General features: G+C 43.8%; 1 protein-coding gene and 1 long non-coding RNA gene across 5 annotated transcripts in view; one reads left to right on the forward strand and one right to left on the reverse strand.

Moving 5' to 3' along the window:
* The window catches only part of LOC106567360 (MORN repeat-containing protein 1), a 101905-nt gene that overhangs the window by 20343 nt on the left and 59614 nt on the right, over positions 1-21948 (reverse strand). The window lies entirely within an intron of this gene.
* LOC123726224 (uncharacterized) lies at positions 37-20225 on the forward strand. The gene is made up of 3 exons (XR_006758585.2): positions 37-340; positions 11234-11358; positions 19769-20225. It is a non-coding gene; the product is annotated as an uncharacterized LOC123726224 (long non-coding RNA).

Consider the following 21948-nt stretch of genomic DNA (forward strand, 5'->3'; position numbering starts at 1 on the left):
CCGGCTGTTCCTTTTCAATGAATACACAAGGTGATGAGTATGTCTTTGAGAGTGTGCTTCTCTGTCTGAAACTGCCCCTCGGGGGGGAAAGAGAGAGGATCCCTTTCCTTTACTATACGTCTTGTCGAGACAGCGGCAGAAGACGAAAGAGACGGAGAAGCGGGAGAGTGAAAGAGCGAGAACCCATGGAGTGCAGGGGTTTATTGTAAACAGGATATGGAGCTGCCTTTTCAGAGGGGGACGTCACTCAAGGGGCGACCAATGATCCCTGTAAATCGCCTTTACTCAATTCACCTGACGCAACAAATCAAAGATGCACACTTCGGGTTCCACCATCTAGGTAGGATGTAACTTTTCACGGTTCCACCAGCAGCGTTTACCTTTTCTACAGAGTCCAGATTTATATTTATGTCAGAGTTGGGGGAACTTTTCTTCAACACTTCTCTTGCCTTTGCCTAATGGTTTACTGTGTTCTACCCTGGGTATGTCTCAGGCACGCATGCACGTACCAAACATGCACACTCCATACAAGAGGCTTTTTTTATTCAGAGGGGGTTAGCTAGGTCCCCTTGCAATACTATACAATCCCCCCTCAATATGTTTGGCTATGAGTTTTTTTTCTTCAGCTCCCTCCCTGCATTACGTCACAGAAGAGCTATTCCAGCAGAGCTGGGGGGATTAGGGAGTGAAGACAGTAAAACCCCAGAGTAAACCGAAGCTCCCCCCCAGCGCACATACTTTTAGTTATTATCCCCCACCGCCAATGGGAACAGAGCCTAGCTTTTCAGACCTATTCAGTAGGTGTATAAAAAGCCATTTTTTCTTCTCCTGTATTGTTAATGTACAATGTATTCTCCTGGCTGGTGCATAGAGAGTGGTGGGAGCTGTCTCGCTTGTGCCATTGTGTGTTTTCTTATGATTCAACCTTTGTGTGCAGTCTTTGGAGGATGTGTGTATGTGTGCATGTGTGGTTGTCGTGCCCGCTGGTTTACCTCCTGCTACTGTAAATCACGTCAGTGAAAGACTGTGCTTAGAGATGGACCAACTGCAGAAGCAATAGGCCCTTCTGAGCTACACAGAAATATGGGGGAAAAGTGTAAAGTATCAATATTGATGACAGATTAAGTAAATAGACTTGTGTTTCTGGTAGTTGACAGAGCATACAGCACAAACATACACTGAGTGTTCAAAACTTTAAGAACACTTTCCTAATACTAAGTTGCACCTTTTTCCCTCAGACCAGTCTCAACTCTACAAGGTGTCGAAAGCGTTCCACAGGGATGCTGGTCCATGTTGACTCCAATGCTTCCCACAGTTGTGTCAAGTTGGCTGGATGTCCTTTGGGTGGTGGACCATTCTTGATACACGTTGAGCGTGAAAAACCCAGCAGCATTGCAGTTCTTGACACACTCAAACCAGTGCACTTGGCACCTACTACCATACACCGTTCAAAGGCACTTAAATATTTTGTCTTGCCCATTCACCCTCTGAATGGCACACATACACAATCCATGTCTCAATTGTCTCAAGGCATAAAAATATGTTTTTAACCTGTCTCCTCCCCTTCATCTACACTTATTGAAGTGGATCAAAAAGGGATTATAGCTTTCACCTGGATTCACCTAGTCAGTCTCTATCATGGAAAGAGCAGGTTTTCCTAATGTTTTGTACACTCAGTGTACAGTGGGGTCTGAAATGATTGACACCCTTGCAAAAATAACTGTATAAAATAAATAATTGAAATAATGAACTGTATTGTACACTCAAAAGCATTGGGAAATTATATTATTTTATACTACTACAATTGCTCAGAGAAAGGGAATTTGTTTAACAAATGATAAAACATTCAAAATATGGAAGGAGTCAAAATTCTTTGTAATACCTTCCAATTCCTCACCGTGCGAGGATAACAGCACTGAGCCTTTTTCTAAAATGTTTTATGAGTTAGAGAACAGTGGGAGGGATCTTAGACCATTCATCCATACAGAACCCTTCCAACTCCTTGATATCCTTCGTCTGCGCTTATGGACTGCTCTCTTCCATTCAAACCACAGATATTTAATGGGTTTCAAATCCAGAGAAACTGAGATGGGCATAGAACAATTTTGATGTTGTGGCTAATTAACCATTTTTGTGGATTTTGATATGTGCTTGGGGTTATTGTCTTGTTTTAGCCTGCTGGCAGAGGCAACCAGGTTTTTGGGTAAAATGTCCTGGTACTGGGTAAAGTACATGATGCCGTTGACCTTAAAGTGGAACTGCCTCACTGCCTCCTAGGATCAACTTCTTGGTTACAAATGGCCTATGTGCCATCAGTATGAATCAGAAACATTAATTCTAGTGTCAAGATTTACTACAAAGTGTAAATAGGATAATTTTGGTCATAACGTCAGTCGTGTCCAAAACAAGATTTGGAAGTGAGTGTGTCACGACGGGTATGGATGGCTTACTTACATGCCCACTTTTGCCAATTACACTACCGTTCAAAAGTTTGGGGTCACTTAGAAATGTCCTTGTTTTTGAAAGAAAAACACATTTTGTTGTCCATTAAAATAACATCAAATTGATCCGAAATACAGTGTAGACATTGTTAATGTTGTAAATGACTATTGTAGCTGGAAACAGCTGATTTTTTATGGTATATGTTACGTCCGTCGTAAGAAGGATGAGACCAAGGTGCAGCGTGGCAGGCGAACATTTTTCCTTTATTAAAAATGAACACCGTCAAAACAACGAAATACAAGAACAATCGTAAAGTTCTGCAGGCTACACGGTAACAAACAAAAACAACATCCCACAAAAACCCAGTGGGAAAAGGCTGCCTAAATATGATCCCCAATCAGAGACAACGAAAGACAGCTGCCTCTGACTGGGAACCATATCAATACAGAAATAAAAAAACATAGATATACATCATCTAGAATACCCACCCAAATCACACCCTGACCTAACCAAATAGAGAAATAAAAAGTCTCTCTACGGTCAGGGCGTGACAGTACCCCCCCAAAGGTGCGGACTCCGGAAGCAAAACCTGACTCAATAGGGGAGGGTCCGGGTGGGCATCTAGCCTCGGTGGCGGCTCCGGTGCGGGACGTAGACCCCGCTCTGCTCGCGGATCCACCATCCTCGGTGGCGACTCTCTTTCGGGACTGCCGACCGCCGCCGGAGGCTCCGGACTGGGAACTGTCGCTGCAGGCTCCGGGCCATGGATCATCGCTACAGGCTCCGGGCCATGGATCATCGCTACAGGCTCCGGGCCATGGATCATCGCTACAGGCTCCGGGCCATGGATCATCGCTACAGGCTCCGGGCCATGGATCATCGCTACAGGCTCCGGGCCATGGATCATCGCTACAGGCTCCGGGCCATGGATCATCGCTACAGGCTCCGGGCCATGGATCATCACTGGAGGCTCCGGGCCTTGGATCATCACTGGAGGCTCCGGGCCATGGATCATCACTGGAGGCTCCGGGCCATGGATCATCACTGGAGGCTCCGGGCCATGGATCAACACTGGAGGCTCCGGGCCATGGATCAACACTGGAGGCTCCGGGTCATGGATCATCACTGGAGGCTTCGTGCTATGGAGCATCACTGGAGGCTTCATATGTGGAGCCGGAACAGGTCTCACCGGACTGGGGAGACGCAATTGAGGCCGGGTGCGTGGAGCAGGCACAGGGCGTACCAGGCTGGAGAGACGCACTGGAGACCGGGTGCGCGGAGCTGGCACAGGATATACTGGGCCGTGGAGGCCTGGAGCGTAGGGCTGGCACAACCTGTCCTGGCTGGATGCTCACTTTAGCCCGGCAAGTGTGGGGCGCTGGCACGGGACGAACTGGGCTGTGAAGGCGCACTGGCGACACAGTGCGTAGAGCTGGCACAGGATATCCTGGACCGAGGAGGCGTACTGGAGACCAGGAGCGCAGAGCCGGCACAATCAGTCCTGGCTGAATGCCCACTCTAGCACGGCAAATGCGGGGCGCAGGCACAGAGCGCACCGGGCTATGAATGTGCACTGGAGATACAGTGCGCATCACCGCATAACATGGTGCCTGACTGGTCACACGCTCCCCACGGTAAGCACGGGGAGTTGGCTCAGGTTTCAATCCTGACTCCGCCAATCTTCCCGTGTGCCCCCCAAAAAATGTTTTGGGGGAGCTGCGTCTCGGGCTTCCGTTGTTGCCGTGCTAATTCCTCATAGCGTCGCCGTTCCTCCTTTACTGCCTCTATCTCCTCCCTTGGAAGGCAATATTCTCCAATCTGCATCCAGGGCCCTTTGCCGTCCAGGATCTCCTCCCATGTCCAACTATCCTGGCCACGTTGCTTAGTCCGTTTTTGGTGGGATATTCTGTTACGTCCGTCGTAAGAAGGTGCAGCGTGGCAGGCGAACATTTTTCCTTTATTAAAAATGAACACCGTCAAAACATGAAATACAAGAACGAACGTAAAGTTCTGCAGGCTACACAGTAACAAACAAAAACAAGATCCCACAAAAACCCAGTGGGAAAAGGCTGCCTAAATATGATCCCCAATCAGAGACAACGAAAGACAGCTGCCTCTGATTCGGAACCATATCTGGCCAACATAGAAATAAAAAAAACATAGATATACATAATCTAGAATACCCACCCAAATCACACCCTGACCTAACCAAATAGAGAAATAAAAAGTCTCTCTACGATCAGGGCGTGACAGTATATCTACATAAGCGTACAGAGGCCCATTATCAGCAACCATCCCTCCAGTGTTCCAATGGCACGTTGTGTTAGCTAATCCAAGTTTATAATTTTAAAAGGCTAATTGATCATTAGACCTTCCTGCAGTCAGCATGCCAATTGCACACACCATCAAAACTTGAGACATCTGTGGCATTGTGTTGTGTGACAAAACTGCACATTTTAGTGGCCTTTTACTGTCTCCAGCACAAGGTGCACCTGTGTAATGATCATGCTGTTTAATCAGCTTCTTGATATGCCACACCTGTCGGGTGGATTAATTATCTTGGCAAAGGAGAAATGCTCACTAACAGGCATGTAAACAAATTTGTGCACAAAATTTGAAAGAAATACGCTTTTTGTGCATATGGAACATTTTGAGGATCTTTTATTTCAGCTCATGAAACATGGGAACAAAACGTTACATGTTACGTTTGTAGTTTAAAAAGACATACTTTCCAAATGTTTTATTGCAGTATGTATCATTCATTTTTGCTCATTTTTATCAAGGATGTCAATCATTTCAGACCCCACTGTACATACAGCACAAACATTTATAGTTAGAGCAAAATGACCCTTGAAAATGACAATTTGCTGATTTACTCCATAATTTCTGATACTTAAAAAATGCTAATCCAATACATTGCAACATCTCTTAAATGTAAAATTTCTTCAACACCCTTGCTTTAGTTCAAGAAAACAAGTGAAATCTCAGCTGCCAACAACTCTGAACGGTAATACATGCAGCTGTATTCTATGGAATGGAATTTACAATTGGAGTAATTACGAGACAGTGCTGCAGACCGCAGTGAGAGAGGGAATGTAGTATTTGATGGAGTGGCAGCCCAGCTCTCATTGTGTAGTTCATTAAAACAGTGCAGCAGCTGTACAGTAAAACATGAATACTCCCAGTAGTGGCAGCGTGGAGGCCGGGCGGGCGGTTAGCCCCCCCATGGTTACACATTATTTATTTCGTGTTGATCATGTCGCCAGTGCCCGGGGGCTCCATTACCTGAGTTCCAGACTACACTCTGATTGTTATTGTTTGCTTTAGTTCTCTTGTTAAAGTCAGAGTTTTTTCAAGAATATTTTTGGGAAAACGGTTGCTGATGTAACCATATCGTTAAGGGTGACATGTTCCTCTCGCAATGGCACACACGCTGTGAGCAAAGACACCTTAACGTTTTCAATATACAGAATGAGTAAAATCTATCCAACGTAACCTAGAGGGGTTGGGTTTAATGCGGAAGACACATTTCGGTTGAATGCATTCAGTTGTGCAACTGACTAGGTGTCACCTTTCCCTTTATGCTGTAACTTTTCCTCTCTGCAAGGATCCATGAGGATCTTGCTCTTTCCCAACAATGCAGTAGTACTATAAAACATTTATAAACAAGTCAAGTGGAACAAAAACACAAGAAATAGAAATAAGAACAACTCGGGAAAGTAAGTGAGCTATATGCAGGGTCAGTGCCAATACCATATTTGTGGTAGGGTAAGGTAACTAGGTATGCGTGTGTATAGAGTCGGGGGGGGGGGAGTGAGTGAGGAGTGGTGGTGAGTGAGTGAGTGAGTGAGTGAGTGAGTGAGTGAGTGAGTGAGTGAGTGAGTGAGTGAGTGAGTGAGTGAGTGAGTGAGTAGAATGTGCATAGAGTGAGTGTGCATAGAGAATAAAATAGAAGGGTCAATGCAGATAGTCCATGTAGCCAATTTACACAAAGATGTTATTCAATCATTTCATCCAAACTGCTTGCAAGCATCTTCGTAGCCAGGCACTAAAGTAGAACTTGGTTCTATTTTTGATGCTTAACGCGCTGCAAGTCCTGCTTCTCCTATATCCTCATTGGTTTATAGGAGCATATGTGACTCACCACCTGGAATCGGACTTATGTAGCAAAATTTGAAATTGTGTTCTTTACATTGCAGAAAAGTAGAGACTCAGAGGTACAAAATTGTATATCATACACTGTATTTTTGAGGAACAATTGGAAAGTAATTCTGCTTTGAAAGTTGATAAACTTGTAAACTCACTTGAGAAAATGGCCTTTGAATGTTTTGTTATCTACTGAAGAGCTATCCTTTGTCTACACCCATTCAACATCGTTCACACCCTCTTAAGCTTTAGCCTCACCCATCTTGTTTCGCTCTTGGAGTGTTCAGAGCGCACACTTGACGCTCTGGCCGATGATTTGTTTACCTCTGGATAACATGAAAACAACCTAACCAGCTCTGCTGGCAACAATTTCATTACGCTTTTCTGCCAATGTTTACTGACACCGTCCATATTCAACAGGTGTTGTACACTTAGCTTAAGACATGTAGCTAGTTAGCTAGGTAAACAATGAACCTAGCTAGGTAAACAACGTCACGTTAGCAAACACGCCAGCCAGCTAATGTTAGCTAGTTAAACAACAATGAACATAGTGCCAAATCATGTCATTACTACCCTGCATGAATCTGCTGGGAGCCAACCAACCAAGTTCAATGTTTGCTAGCTAACATTAAGCTCTAACTAGCAAAGCAAACGGTTCTGGGATACGAATAATAATGTCATACACATAACGTTAGCTAGGGTTAGGGTTAGAAACGTGTAATATACCCACGTGGGTGATTGAAAGATGAACTGGGGTCCACACTCCAGTCCAGTCTGTGGTGGTAATGCAATGGCGCATGTGGACGCACGCATGCGCGTCTAGTCAGCATGTTATGGCTCGGGGATAGAAAAACTGTTCAGCAGCCTGTTGGTGTCATACTTGATGCGCTGGTACCGCTTGCCATGCGGAAGCAAGGCTTGGGTGGCTGGAGTCTAACAATTTTCCGGGCCTTCCTTTCACGTCGCCTGATATATGCCCTGGATAGAAGGGAGCTTTGCCCTAGTGATGTACTGGGCTGTCCGCACCCCCCACAATCAGCTCCTTGGTCTTACTGACATTGAGGGAGAGTATGTTGTCCTGGCAGTGTCACTGACGACCTCTCTGTAGTCTCATCATCGCAGGTTATCAGGCCTACCACTGTTGTGTTGTCAGCAAACTCGATGATGGCCATTGGAGTCGTGCGTGGCCACAAAAATCGAGGATGAACAGGGAGTACAGGAGGGGACTAAGCACACACCCCTCTGGGGCCCCCCATGTTGAGGGTCAGCGTGGTGGAGGTAATGTTGCCTACCCTCACCACCTGGTGTCAGCCCATCAGGAAGTCCAGGATCCAGTTGCAGAGGGAGGTGTTCAGTCCCAGGATCTCAAGCTTGGTGACGAGCTTGGAGGGGACTATGGTGTACTCACATACGTATTCCTCTAATCTTGGTGGGTGAGGGCAGTGTGGAGTGCAATTGAGATTGCATCGTCTATGGATCTGTTGGGGCGGTATGCAAATTTGAGTGGGTCTAGATTGTCTGGGATGATGGAGTGCCATAACCAGCCTTTCAAAGCATTTCATGATTACAAATGTGAGTGCTAGATGGCGAAGCCCAAGATATCACCGACAGAGATGGTCGCCTCGCTTCGAGTTCTTAGGAAACTATGCAGCATTTAGTTTTTTTAATGTATTATTCCTTACATTGTAACCCCAGGACATCTTAAGTCTTATTACATACAGCCGGGAAGAACTATTGGATATAAGAGCAACGTTAACTAACCAACATTACGAGCAGGAATAAGACCTTCCTGAAGCGGATCCTGTGTTCGGACCACGTCCCAGGACAATGGATCTAATTCCAGTAGTCGACCCAAAACAACAGCGCCACAGAAGGGGCAGATGAAGCGGCCACCTGGTCAGGCTCCGTAGACGTGCACATCGCCCACCGCTACCGAGTATACTACTAGCCAATGTCCAGTCTCTTGACAACAAGGTAGACAAAATTCGAGCAAGGGTTGCCTTCCAGAGAGACAGAGATTGTAACATTCTCTGTTTCATGGAAACATGGCTCTCATGGGATATGTTGTCGGAATCGGTTCAGCCACCGGGCTTCTCCATGCAACGCGCCGACAGAGATAAACACCTCTCTGGGAAGGGAGGGGGTGTATGCTTCATAATTAACGACTCATGGTGTAATCATAACAACATACAGGAACTCAAGTCCTTCTGCTCACCCCACCTAGATTACAATCAAACCAAGAGAATTCTCGTCTGTTATAGTCACAGCTGTATACATTCCCCCTCAAGCAGACACCAAGACAGCCATCAAGGAACTTCACTGGACTATATGCAAACTGGAAAGCATACATCCTGAGGCTGCATTTATTGTAGCTGGGGATTTTAGCAAAACAAATTTGAGAACAAGGCTACCTAAATTCTACCAGCATATTGATTGCGCTATGCACAATGGCAATACCCTCGACCACTGCTACTCTAACTTCCGCAATGGATACAAAGCCCTCCCCCACCCTCCCTTCGGCAAATCCAACCACAACGCCATCTTGCTCCTACCATCTTTAGAGGCAGAGACTCAAACAGGATGTATCAGTGACGAGAACCATTCAACGCTGGTCCGACCAATCGGAAGCCAAGCTTCAAGATTATTTTGATCACACAGACTGGGAAATGTTCCAGGAAGCCTCAAGAGAACAACATCGACCTATATGCTGCCTCGGTGAGTGTGTTTATAAAGAAGTGCATTGGAGATGTTGTACCCACTGTGACTATTAAAACTTACCCTAACCAGAAACCGTGGATGGATGGCGGGGTCTACAGGAAATCAGGGACTACAAAAAGAAAACCAGCTATGTCCCGGACACTGACGTCACGCTTCCAGACAAACTAAACACAGGATAATAAAGTGCCACCGTTGCGGCCCGCTAACAAACTGCAACCCCCCCCCCCCCCCACCCCTTCTCCATGGCTGATGTGAGTAAAACATTTAAACGTGTTATCCCTCACAGGGCTGCTGGCCCAGATGGCATCCGCGTCCTCGGAGCATGCACAGACCAGCTGGCTGGTGTGTTTACGGACATATTCAATCACTCCCTATCACAGTCTGTTGTCCCCACATGCTTCAAGATGGCTACCATTGTTGCTGTACCCAAGAAGGCAAAGATAACTGAACTAAATGACTACCGCCCCATAGCACTCACTTCTGTCATCATGAAGTGCTTTGAGAAACTAGTCAAGGATCATATCACCTCCACCTTACCGGCCACCCTAGACCGCCATCAGTTTGCATAACGCCCCAACAGGTCCACAGATGACGCAATCGCCATCACACTGCCCTATCCCATCTGGACAAAAGGAATAACTATGGGTCCTGGACTTTCTGACGGGCCGCCCCCAGGTGCTGAAGGTAGGAAACAACATCATCACTTTGCTGACCCTCAACACTGGGACCCCACAAGGGTACGTGCTCAGCCCCCTCCTGTACTCCCTGTTCCCCCATGACCGCATGGCCATGCACGCCTCCAACTCAATCATCAAGTTTGCAGACACAACAGTAGTGGACTTGATTACCAACAACGACGAGACAGCCGACAGGGAGGAGGTGAGGGCACTCGAAGTATGGTGTCAGGAAAACAACCTCTCACTCAACGTCAACAAAACAAAGGAGATGACCGTGGACTTCAGGAAACAGCAGAGGGAGCACCCCCTATCCACATCGAAGGGACAGCAGTGGAGAAGGTAGAAAGTTTTAAGTTCCTCAGCGTACATATCACAGACAAACTGAAATGGTCCACCCACACAGAGAGTGTGGTGAAGAATGCGCAACAGCGCCTCTTCAACCTTAGGAGGCTGAAGAAATTTGTTTTGTCATCAAAAACCCCTTACAAACTTTTACAGATGCACAATCGAGACCATCCTGTCGGGCTGTATCACAGCCTGGTACGGCAACTGCACCGCCCTCAACCGCTCTCCAGAGGGTGGTCCGGTCTCCACAACGCATCACCGGGTCAAACTACCTACCCTCCATGATACTGAAGGGATTAAACCAAGGCCTTATATCTTTTAAAGGGTTAATAAATTGTGTTATGATAAACTGTTATGTCCCCTCTCAGGAGACCTCTGTGTGTGTGTTAACACCTGTTTTGAGTGTTGTGCCCTTCAGACACCATCAGACGCTCATACTACGCTCATACTCCTCCTGTTTGGGCCCCACCGTGGCTATCTGAGGTTCTGAGAATACGACTGGTTTTCTGAGAACACAAGGCTGCCGCAGGCCTGATGAAAACAGCCACCTGTCAGAGTATGCTTAGACTCGTTCACCTTGTTATGACCCTATACTTGTGATGAAAGGTCAAGTTTCGGTCAAACCCACTTCTGAGCTTTTAACTGCTGACAAGATGGTTGCTGCTGTCAGGGGGAGGTTAGATTTATTAAAATGTTGTTTCCAGGGAAAGTCACGCAAAGGGAACTGGGGATGCTATAAGTTACAGGATGTCTTAGACACTTTGCAGAACCTGGGGAGAGCTATCATATGCTGTACTCTGTACCAACTTCTGCCTACAATTGTATTACTAAAGGATCATTTTAATACTTAAACAAAGAGTCTGGGTTTCCTTTCCATTACTAATATATGTTTGATAATTATATAGACCTGATCATCTGTTGAAGAAATTGACCAACAACACCCGATGTCAAGGGAAGGCCAAAAAGATCATCAAGGACATCAACCACCCAAGCCACTGCCTGTTCACACCACTACCATCCATAATGCGAGGTCAGTACAGGTGCATCAAAGCTGGGACCGAGAGACTGAAAAACAGCTTCTATCTCAAGGCCATCAGACTGCTAAACAGCAATCACTAACTCAGAGAGGCTGCTGCCAACATTGAGACCCAATCACTGGCCACTTGAATAAATGGATCACTAGTCACTTTATACAATGCTACTTTAATAATGTTTACATAACTTACATCACATGTACATATATACTGTATTTTATACCATCTATTGCACCTTGCCTATGCCGCTCGGCCATCGCTCATCCATATACATATTCTCATTCACCCCTTTAGATTTGTGTGTATTAGGTAGTTGTTGGGGAATGGTTACATTACTTGTTAGATATTACTGCACTGTTGGAACTAGAAGCACAAGCATTTCGCTACACTCGCATTAACATCTGCTAACCATGTGTATGTGACAAATAACATTTGATTTGATTTACAGGGTGGTAGTCATTGTGGCAGTTAGCCTTAGAGTTCTTGGGAACAGGAACGACGGTGGTCTGCTTGAGACATGGGAATTACAGACTCTGACAAGGAGAAATTGAAAATGACCATGACTATGCCTGCCAGCTGTTTTGCGCATGCTCTAATAACGTGCCCTGGAATACCGCCCAGCCCCGCGGCCTTACTAGTGTTGACCTGATTAAATACCTTACTCATGTCTAGGGCTGTTATGGTGACCGTATTAAGGCCACACCGGCACTCACGAGTCGTGACTGCAGTCAAATTCCACGTGACCGTTGAGTCACGGTAACTAGGCTTCTCCAAAACTGTGCTCTGATGCCGCTGATGGCTATTAGTAGCCTACCAAACTTGCTAACAGCCAGTTGCTTTTGTTTTTTTGTTTTTTTTTTGCTAACAGCCAGTTGCTAATGGCCAAGGACTCAACGCTCTATTGTCCCTCTAATCACTCTGACATCAATTCAAATGCAATCAAAAATCAAATCAAACACTTCATGAGAGCCCTGACATTCAGAGTTTGAGCAGAATAGGTTCACCTGATGCGCAGCGAGAGCCAGCTCCTCATAGCTGGTTGATGCATGGAATGAAATAAGTGTTCATATAAGCCCATGTTGCACAACATTTCTTTAGGCTATACTATACAATTGTGTGAGAAAATAGTTTTGATGGCCTCTATTAAAAAGAAGAGGAGCCCATCAGCTTTCTATAGGCTAGGCCTAAGATATTTATTGATCAACTTTCCTAATATTATGCACATTGCTTCGCTTTACAACTGGAGTATCCTACTTGCCTGGCATGAAAATTAACCACGGGAAAAGTGTCTTCCATTCGCTATTCAAGTGCATATGCATGACATGTCATTTTTCCCCTGCCCTTGTTACGACAGGTGCATGATAATGGCCCATTCTAAATCAAAACCAAATTTCACACATACTGTACCAGACAAAAGTTTGGACACACTTACTCATTCAAGGGATTTTCTTAATTTTTTACTATTTTCAACATTGTAGAATAATAGTGAAGACATCAAAACTATGAAATAACCCTTTTGGAATCATGTAGTAACCAAAGTGTTAAACAAATCAAAATATATTTTATATTTGAGATTATTCAAAGTAGCCACCCTTTGCCTTGATGACAGCTTTGGACACTCTTGGCATTCTCTCAAAAAGCTTCACCTGGAATGTTTTTCCAACAGTCTTGAAGGAGTTCCCACATATGCTGAGCATTTGCTGGCTGCTTTTCCTTCACTCTGCAGTCCAACTCATCCCAAACCATCTCAATTGGGTTGAGGTTGGGTGATTGTGGAGGCCAGGTCATCTGATGCAGCACTCCCATCACTCTCCTTCTTGGTCAAATAGCCCTTACACAGCCTGGAGGTGTGTTGTGTCATTGTCCTGCTGAAAAACAAATGATAGTCCCACTAAGCGCAAACCAGATGGGATGGCGTATCGCTGTGGTAGCCATGCTGGTTAAGTGTGCCTCGGAGATCGTCCGTTCACCTACTCTACGTCTCACAAATACATGGCGGTTTGAACCAAAAATCTAAAATTTGGACTCATCAGAACATAGAACAGATTTCCAACGGTCTAATGTCCATTGCTTGTGTTTCTTAGCCCAAGCAAATCTCTTCTTATTGGTGTCCTTTAGTAGTGGTTTCTTTGCAGCAATTCGACCATGAAGGCCTGATTCACACAGTCTCCTCTGAACAGTTGATGTTGAGATGTGTCTGTTACTTGAACTCTGTGAAGCATTTATTTGGGATGCAATTTCTGAGGCTGATAACGCTAATGAACTTATCCTCTGCAGCAGAGGTAACTCTGGGCCTTCCATTCCTGTGGCGGTCCTCATGAGCGACAGTTTCATCATAGCGCTTGATGGTTTTTGCCACTGCACTTGAAGAAACTTTTAAAGTTCTTGAAATGTTCCAGATTGACTGACTATGTCTTAAAGTAATGATGGACTGTCATTTCTCTTTGCTTATTTGAGCTGTTCTTGCCATAATATGGACTTGGTCTTTTACCAAATAGGGCTATCTTCTGTATATCACCCCTACCTTGTCACAAACACATTAAGAAGGAAAGAAATTCCACAAATGAACGTTTAACAAGGCATACCTGTTAATTGAAATGCATTCCAGGTGACTACCTCATGAAGCTGGTTGAGAGAATGCCAAGCATGTGCAAAGCTGTCATCAAGGCAAAGGGTAGCTACTTTGAAGAATCTCAAATATATGTTGATTTGTTTAACACTGTCACGCCCTGACCTTAGAGAGACTTTTTTATTCTCTATTTTGTTAGGTCAGAGTGTGACTTGGGTGGGCATATCTGTATTTCTATTTCTTTGTTGGCCTAATATGGTTCCCAATCAGAGGCAGCTGTTTATCGTTATCTCTGATTGGGGATCATACTTAGGCAGCCCTTTTTCCCACCTGTGATTGTGGGATCTTGTTTGTGTGTAGTTGCTTTCTGCACTGCATGTAGCTTTACGTTCGTTTTTGTATTTTGTTGTTTTTTCCGGTGTCATTTTTATTAAAAGTAAAATGTACGCCATTCACGCTGCACCTTGGTCTCATTCCAACAACGAGTGTGACAAACACTGTTTTTGTTACTACATGATTCCATATGGGTCATTTCATAGTTTTGATGTCTTCACTATTATTCTACAATGTAGAAAATAGTAAAAATAGAGAAAAACCATTGAATGAGTAGGTTTGTCCAAACTTTTGACTGATACTGTATATTATTTAGTATATGTAAAGACAAGATTAAATTGAGAATAGTCTGACGGGTGAGAATATTAGTACTTGTGAATGATGCCCAGTGTGTGCAGTCTAAGGCGAGAAACAGCATATGCATTTTTTTGCGAGTTTTTCAAATCAGAGTCGCATGTAGCCTAGCCCATAGGCCTATATGTTCTGATAAGGTTTGTATCACAACTGAAGGGGTTGCAGAGCCCATAGCCTACATAACCTAGTAGTGAAAATGTGTTCCTATCAGCCCAGTAATTGCACATTTACGTGTGAAAACAGAGTTTTAACTGGACACTATTTAAAAGAGGATCCCAGCTTTCTGGTGCTGCTATATTTATTGCTCAATTCTTAAAATTAAGCACATTAATCTGCTTTACAACCGGTGTCCCATCAGCTTTCTATAGGCTAGGCCTGTCACACCCAGATCTGTTTCACCCATCTTTGTGCTCATCTCCAACCCCCACCAGGTGTCTCCCATCTCCCCTCTTTATCCCCTGTGTATTTATACCTGGTTTTCTGTTACCAGTTCGTCTTGTCAAGTCCTACCAGCGTGTTCCCATGTTCCCTGTGCGCTAGTTTTTCCTAGTCTTCCCAGTTCTGACCTTTCTGCCTGTCCTGATCCTGCCTGACGTCCTGTACCTGCCTGACTCTAATTTGGATTACGACCCTGCCTTGACTTACCTTTTGCCTGCCCCTTGAACTACAATAAACTCAGACTCGTACTATCTGCCTCCTGTGTTTGCATCTGGGTCTTAGCCTGAGCCTTGATAAGGCCTAATATATTTATTTCTTAACTTTCCTAATATTAACTTCTCTAGGGTATGGGCAGTATTTTGACGTCCGGATGAAAGGCGTGCCCAAATTAAACTGCCTGCTACTCAGGCTCAGAAGGTAGGATATGCATATTATTAGTAGATTTGGATAGGAAACACTCTGAAGTTTCTAGAACTGTTTGAATGATGTCTGTGAGTATAACAGAACTCATATGACAGGCAAAAACCTGAGAAAAATACAACCAGGAAGTGGGAAATCTGAGGCTTGTAGTTTTTCAAGTGAATCCCTATCCAATTTGTAGTGTTAACGGGGTCCTGTTGCACTTCCTAAAGCTTCCACTAGATGTCAACAGTCTTTAGAACGTTGTTTCATGCTTCTACTGTGAATATGGAGCGAACAAGAGAGCCTGGAAGTTGATGAGTGAGAAAATGACATGAGCTCAGAGGCGCGCACTCACATGAGCGTTAGCTGTGTTCCTTTTCATTTCTGAAGACATTGGAATTGTCCGGTTGGAATATTACTGAAGATTTATGTTAAAAACGTCTTAAAGATTGATGCTATACATCGTTTGACATATTTCTACAAACGTAAATATAACTTTTTTTGACTTTTCGTCGTGACATTTGCGCGCGTTTCCTGCATTTGGAGTAGTGGACTGAACGCACGAACAAAAGGCAGTATTTGGACATAAATGGTGGACTTTATCGAACAAAACAAACATTTATTGTGGACCTGGGATTCCTGGGAGTGCATTCTGATGAAGATCAAAGGTAAGTGAATATTTATAATATTATTTCTGAGTTTTGTTGACTCCACAAAATGGCGGGTTTGGTTTAGTGTCTGAACGCTATACTCAGATTACTGCAAAATTTGCTTTTGCCGTAAAGCTTTTTTGAAATCTGACACAGCGGTTGGATTAAGGAGAAGTGTATCTATAATTCTTTAAATAACTGTTGAATATTTTATCAACGTTTATGATGAGTATTTCTGTAAATTGATGTGCTCATTCACCGGAAGTTTTGGGAGGCAAAACATTTCTGAACATTACACGCCAATGTAAAATGGGGTTTTTGAATATAAATATGAACTTTATCGAGCAAAACATACATGTATTGTGTAACATGAAGTCCTATGAGTGCCATCTGATGAAGATCAAAGGTTAGTGATTAATTCTAGCTGTATTTCTGTTTTTTGTGACGCCTCTCCTTGCTTGGAAAATGGCTGTGTGGTTTTTCTTGTTTAGGTGCTGTCCTAACATAATCTAATGTTATGCTTTTGCCGTAAAGCCTTTTTGAAATCGGACAATGCAGTTGGATTAACGAGAAGTGTATCTTTAAAATGGGATATAATAGTTGTATGTTTGAGAAATTTGAATTATGAGATTTTTGTTGTTTTGAATTTGCCGCCCTGCTATTTCACTGGCTGTTGAATAGTGTGTCCCGCAGGTGGGACGCTAGCGTCCCACCTACCCCAGAGAGGTTAAGCACATTGTTTCGCTTTAGAACCAGCGTAGCCTACTTGGCTGGCATATTAAAAAGAAACGTAAATGTAGGAAGAGCTTCCTCCATTCGCTTTTCGAGTGCAGGCTACGGGATGACATGTTATTTTGTGGCTGAAAATAATTTCACATATATATTAGTAGGATATATGTAAAGACCAGATTAAATTGAGAATAGTCTGCTGGTTGAGAATATTATCAAATGCTTGTCAAATTGTGAATGAGATGCAACTTTTTCAAATCATCGTACATTTTTATAACATTTATTTTTTTAACCTCTATTTAACTAGGCACGTCAGTTAAGAACAAATTCTTATTTACAATGACGGCCTAGGAACACTGGGTTAACTGCCTTGCTCAGAGGCAGAACGACAGATTTTTAGCTCGGGGATTCGAGCTAGCAACCTTTCAGTTACTGGCTCAACGCTCTAACCACTAGGCTACCTGCCACCCCAAAAGAGTTGCATCATGCAGCCTTAGGCAATATGTTTGGAGTTCTAATACATTCTAAGGTTTGTATCACAACTAAAGTTGCATAAGTAACTATACTAAGCATATATGAGGACCTGTTTCAAATGATCACTTTGTTAAACGCTCAACACAGAATAGTGGCATGTGCACACTCCCTTGCACTGCTTCTTGACACACTGCTCATTTAACCCGGGAAGCCAGCCGCACCAATGTGTCGGAGGAAACACCGTACAACTGGCGACCGTGTCAGCATGCATGCGCCAGGCCCGCCACAGGAGTCACTAGAGCGCGATAGGACAAGAACATCCCCTAACCCGGACGACGCTGGGCCAAAGGGTGCGTCATCTCATGGGTCTCCCGGTCGCGGCTGGCTGTGACACAGCCCGGGATCGAACCTGGATCTGTAGTGACGCCTCAAGCACTGCAGTGCCTTAGACAGCTGCGCCAATCAGGAGGCCCATACATTTTGGCTTTTGATTGGGGCAGCAGCAAACCTTCACTGTGGGGACAATGTTGGCTATGCATTTCCTAATGAAGCCAATGAAGGAAGTGCTTAGCTCATCGATGCTATCGGCGGAGTCCCAGAAATGGATCATTCTGTGTTTCTTCAAATACAAGAATATCATGCGTATTTGTTCCTTAGATAATGTATGTAATATTTTAAGAAACACATTAGGAACCAGAATCATCTGACATGAATTGAGTCAGAACTTAACTTACACACAAACAACAAATCTATGACCATTAAAGCATTGGTTCAGTACTTTTTTCCCAAACTGCTGAGAAGTCTTATAATTTGGCTGCATGATTTAGGTTGAATAGAGTAAAAAACCTTGAACATCATTCTCTCTGGGTCTGTTGGTTAATGGAACAAACAGATTCATACACTTCTGGACCTACTGTAGAGAAACTCAATGTTTCCCTTGTGGAGGGAGTTAAGAATGGTGCATAGAAATGCCAGGTGTCCACAGGAAGAAAAAAAACGTGGCTAATATGACAGGATTCTAAGCTCTGCCCTCCAATACATTGTAGGAAAGTATGCAGTAAAAAAAGGCCATTGGGGTTGTTTCAGTTAGTTGAATAATTGAGAACATTTATTTGGCATAGAGACATGTTTAGCTCTTTCAGTGATTCCACTCTCTCATTCCAAAGTTCTATAACTTCATCCTCTATAATAGTGACCTGGAGCCGTTTTGGCACCGGTGTCAATCAAAAAAGTTGGTCGGTATGAAGTCACTCCTTTTGTAACAGTGTTCTTTCAGTGCGGTCCTTTCTTCTGGGGAGAGAGGGACAAGGTTGTCCAAATTAATTGGATCAATGATTAAGAGGGAGCCATCTCACTTGACTAGGCTTAGACAATAGGCGCAAAAAATACTCTACATAGGAGCCAGTGGTAAATTTACACTTGAATTACATAAGGAAGAATAGGCAGGATAAAGCAGTGAATGCCTATCTGTGTGGGGTCTACATGGAGGTCCTTCGCCTTTGCTCACACATTGTTGTTGACATGAGAGACTTGAACCTCTTGGGATATTGATTTGGGGAAGAGATGAATGTAGGACAATCTCAGTAAATGTGTTTTTCCCCTCATACAAATACTCTTTCCCAGTACTTCTACTGCTCAACCTGGTCAAGTCTTGTTACAAATGGCATTTGTTTGAAATGCATGGGTTTTCTGTTGTTTAAAACATGGTATTTACATTCAGTGATTTGTCCCGAATGAACATGGTCTGACATCAGGCCTACAGATGTACTATCAGAAAAACATCTAGCATTAAATGAGAAGGCAATCTCTGCAAACCAAATGTAACTGTATGCTTGAGATCTAAGGTTGTCGATATTTGCAGTTATGTCAATGGATAAAGTGCATGGAAGTTTTGTGTTTCTCAATGAAGAACGTTATCTTTAAAGTTCGCAATCTGGCAACTCGTACTACCATAGCCACTAAATCACTACCAGCTCCTGCGTCCTCTTGCTGTTGAGAGAATGCACTTTCAGTCAACCTACCTAGAAAAATGAAGGTATACAAAGAGGGCACTCACTGCCGGGTTTCTAAATGACTACATTAATGGACTTCATAACAACATGATGAATGAAGAAATTTCACACCGCATTCCTTTGGGGGAAAGCATAAGTGATTTTTTTTCTCTGTCAAAAGAACCACTCGTAATTGTATTTGAGTTGACTAGCTTAGACACAAAGATAATTTAGCAAAAAAAGGGAGAAAAAAATTCTAAGAAAATTTCTGGTTTCAAATCACATGTTCATAAATCGGTGGGAATGTGTATTTCCTTGATACTAGTCACTATTTCATCGAGCTAGCTAATTGTGTGCATTCCACTAGGGAAGAATATATGATTAGACCAAAACAAACCAGTAAGGGGCATCTCTCGCAATTCTTCTAAAATATCAATAAATCATTCTAAATTCTCAACCCCGTTAGGAAATGTCAAACCAAGCATCTGTTGGTATGGCAACAGTACCGCCTTCGACCGCATTGCACTACAGAGGGTTGTGCGGACAGCCCAGTACATCACTTGGGCAGAGCACCCTGCAATCCAGGACCTCTATATCAGGTGGTGTGAAAAGAAGGCCCGGAAAATCGTCAAAGACCCCAACCACCCAAGCCAAAGACTATTTTCTCTGCTGCCGGTACAGGTGAATCAAGTCTGACACCAACAGGCTCTTGAACGTTTTCTACCTCCTATCAATACAACTAATAAATTGCTAACAAAATAGCTACACAGACTGAGTTTACCTTGTATTTGTATTGACCTTTTATCTCTGCACACTCACAGGGCCCTATACACTCGCACACACTGTCACTCCAACACACACACAAACACTCACGCCATAATTTGCTCACTCACACATAACATGCACATACATTTATACAGACTCTACACACCCGCACACCCACTCACATGAAAACTGTTGCTACTCTGTTTATCTTATAGCCTGTTACCTAGTCCCCTTACCCCTATTCATATCTACCTCTAACCCTCCACTATCCCTGCACATGTAAATATGGAATTGGATCTGACTTTTAAAATATTTTCTGTATACAGTATGCATACCTAATACTTTGTGTATTTAATATTTAATATTCTTATTTCTTGTGTGTTTTTCTTTCTTTCTAGAAACACATTGTTATTGATTATTCCATTGTTGGGTTTTGACTTTGCAGGAAAGGCATTTCACTGTAATTGTGCATGTGACATTAAAACTTAAAAGGCATCCCTATTTCAACGCAATTCATGCCCTAGAGCGGAAATGCTTGTTTAGGTTCCACCTCTGATGATGGTGATTTCCACATGGAGTCCAGAAACATAAACAAATAGGGAACTGACAGCTGTCAGTGAAATTAGCTAGCTTCCTAACCTTATCTAGCTAGCTAATGTTATCGGTTGTTGATGTTTTTTTTTTTTTAACTACACCGTAATTAAAAGATTAGCTAGCTGGCTAGGCAATGCTGCTTCTGGAGCTGGATTTGTCATAAGCATTTAGTGAAGACTTCACCACAGATGGAAACCAGTATCGTTGTCTTCGTCATCTATTGTTACCTTGGGTAACTTGTACGAAACACATACGTTTTTCTACATTGCTATGGACACGGTGCAACCTTTGGTAGGTAGGCTGCTGGCAGGCTTCGGCTGCGGTACAGCAAAGCCAAGTCAGTCCTTGCTCATGGCTCTCAAAGGGAAGTGAAATGATAGACTACAATGACTTTGCAAATAACATGTAACACCATGAGCGCATTGGACATGAAACATCAATACAAATATAACAGCACAACAAAATAGATAAACAAGTTCCATGAATTTTCTTCTTCGTGTGCCTGTTCATTATAAGATAAGACACTGGTTTCTAGCTGCACCAATCAAAGTAGTAAAGTGTGTAATGAAGCAAGACTTTAGTGGTCAAAACCAGTCATCTTGGAGTGACGGGGGGAGCAGGGTTGCAAAATGCAAACATATTATGCAATTATACCATTTGTAAAATGGTCATATACACTGCTCAAAAAAATAAAGGGATCACTTAAACAACACAATGTAACTCCAAGTCAATCACACTTCTGTGAAATCAAACTGTCCACTTAGGAAGCAACACTGATTGACAATAAATTTCACATACTGTTGTGCAAATGGAATAGACAACAGGTGGAAATTATAGGCAATTAGCAAGACACCAGAAATAAAGGAGTGGTTCTGCAGGTGGTGACCACAGACCACTTCTCAGTTCCTATGCTTCCTGGCTGATGTTTTGGTCACTTTTGAATGCTGGCGGTGCTTTCACTCTAGTGGTAGCATGAGACGGAGTCTACAACCCACACAAGTGGCTCAGGTAGTGCAGCTCATCCAGGATGGCACATCAATGCAAGCTGTGGCAAGAAGGTTTGCTGTGTCTGTCAGCATAGTGTCCAGAGCATGGAGGCGCTACCAGGAGACAGGCCAGTACATCAGGAGACATGGAGGAGGCCGTAGGAGGGCAACAACCCAGCAGCAGGACCGCTACCTCCGCCTTTGTGCAAGGAGGAGCAGGAGGAGCACTGCCAGAGCCCTGCAAAATGACCTCCAGCAGGCCACAAATGTGCATGTGTCTGCTCAAACGGTCAGAAACAGA

This window comes from Salmo salar, chromosome 13, assembly GCF_965601325.2.
Source record: "Salmo salar chromosome 13, fSalSal1, whole genome shotgun sequence".
NCBI classification, from domain to species: Eukaryota; Metazoa; Chordata; class Actinopteri; order Salmoniformes; family Salmonidae; genus Salmo; species Salmo salar.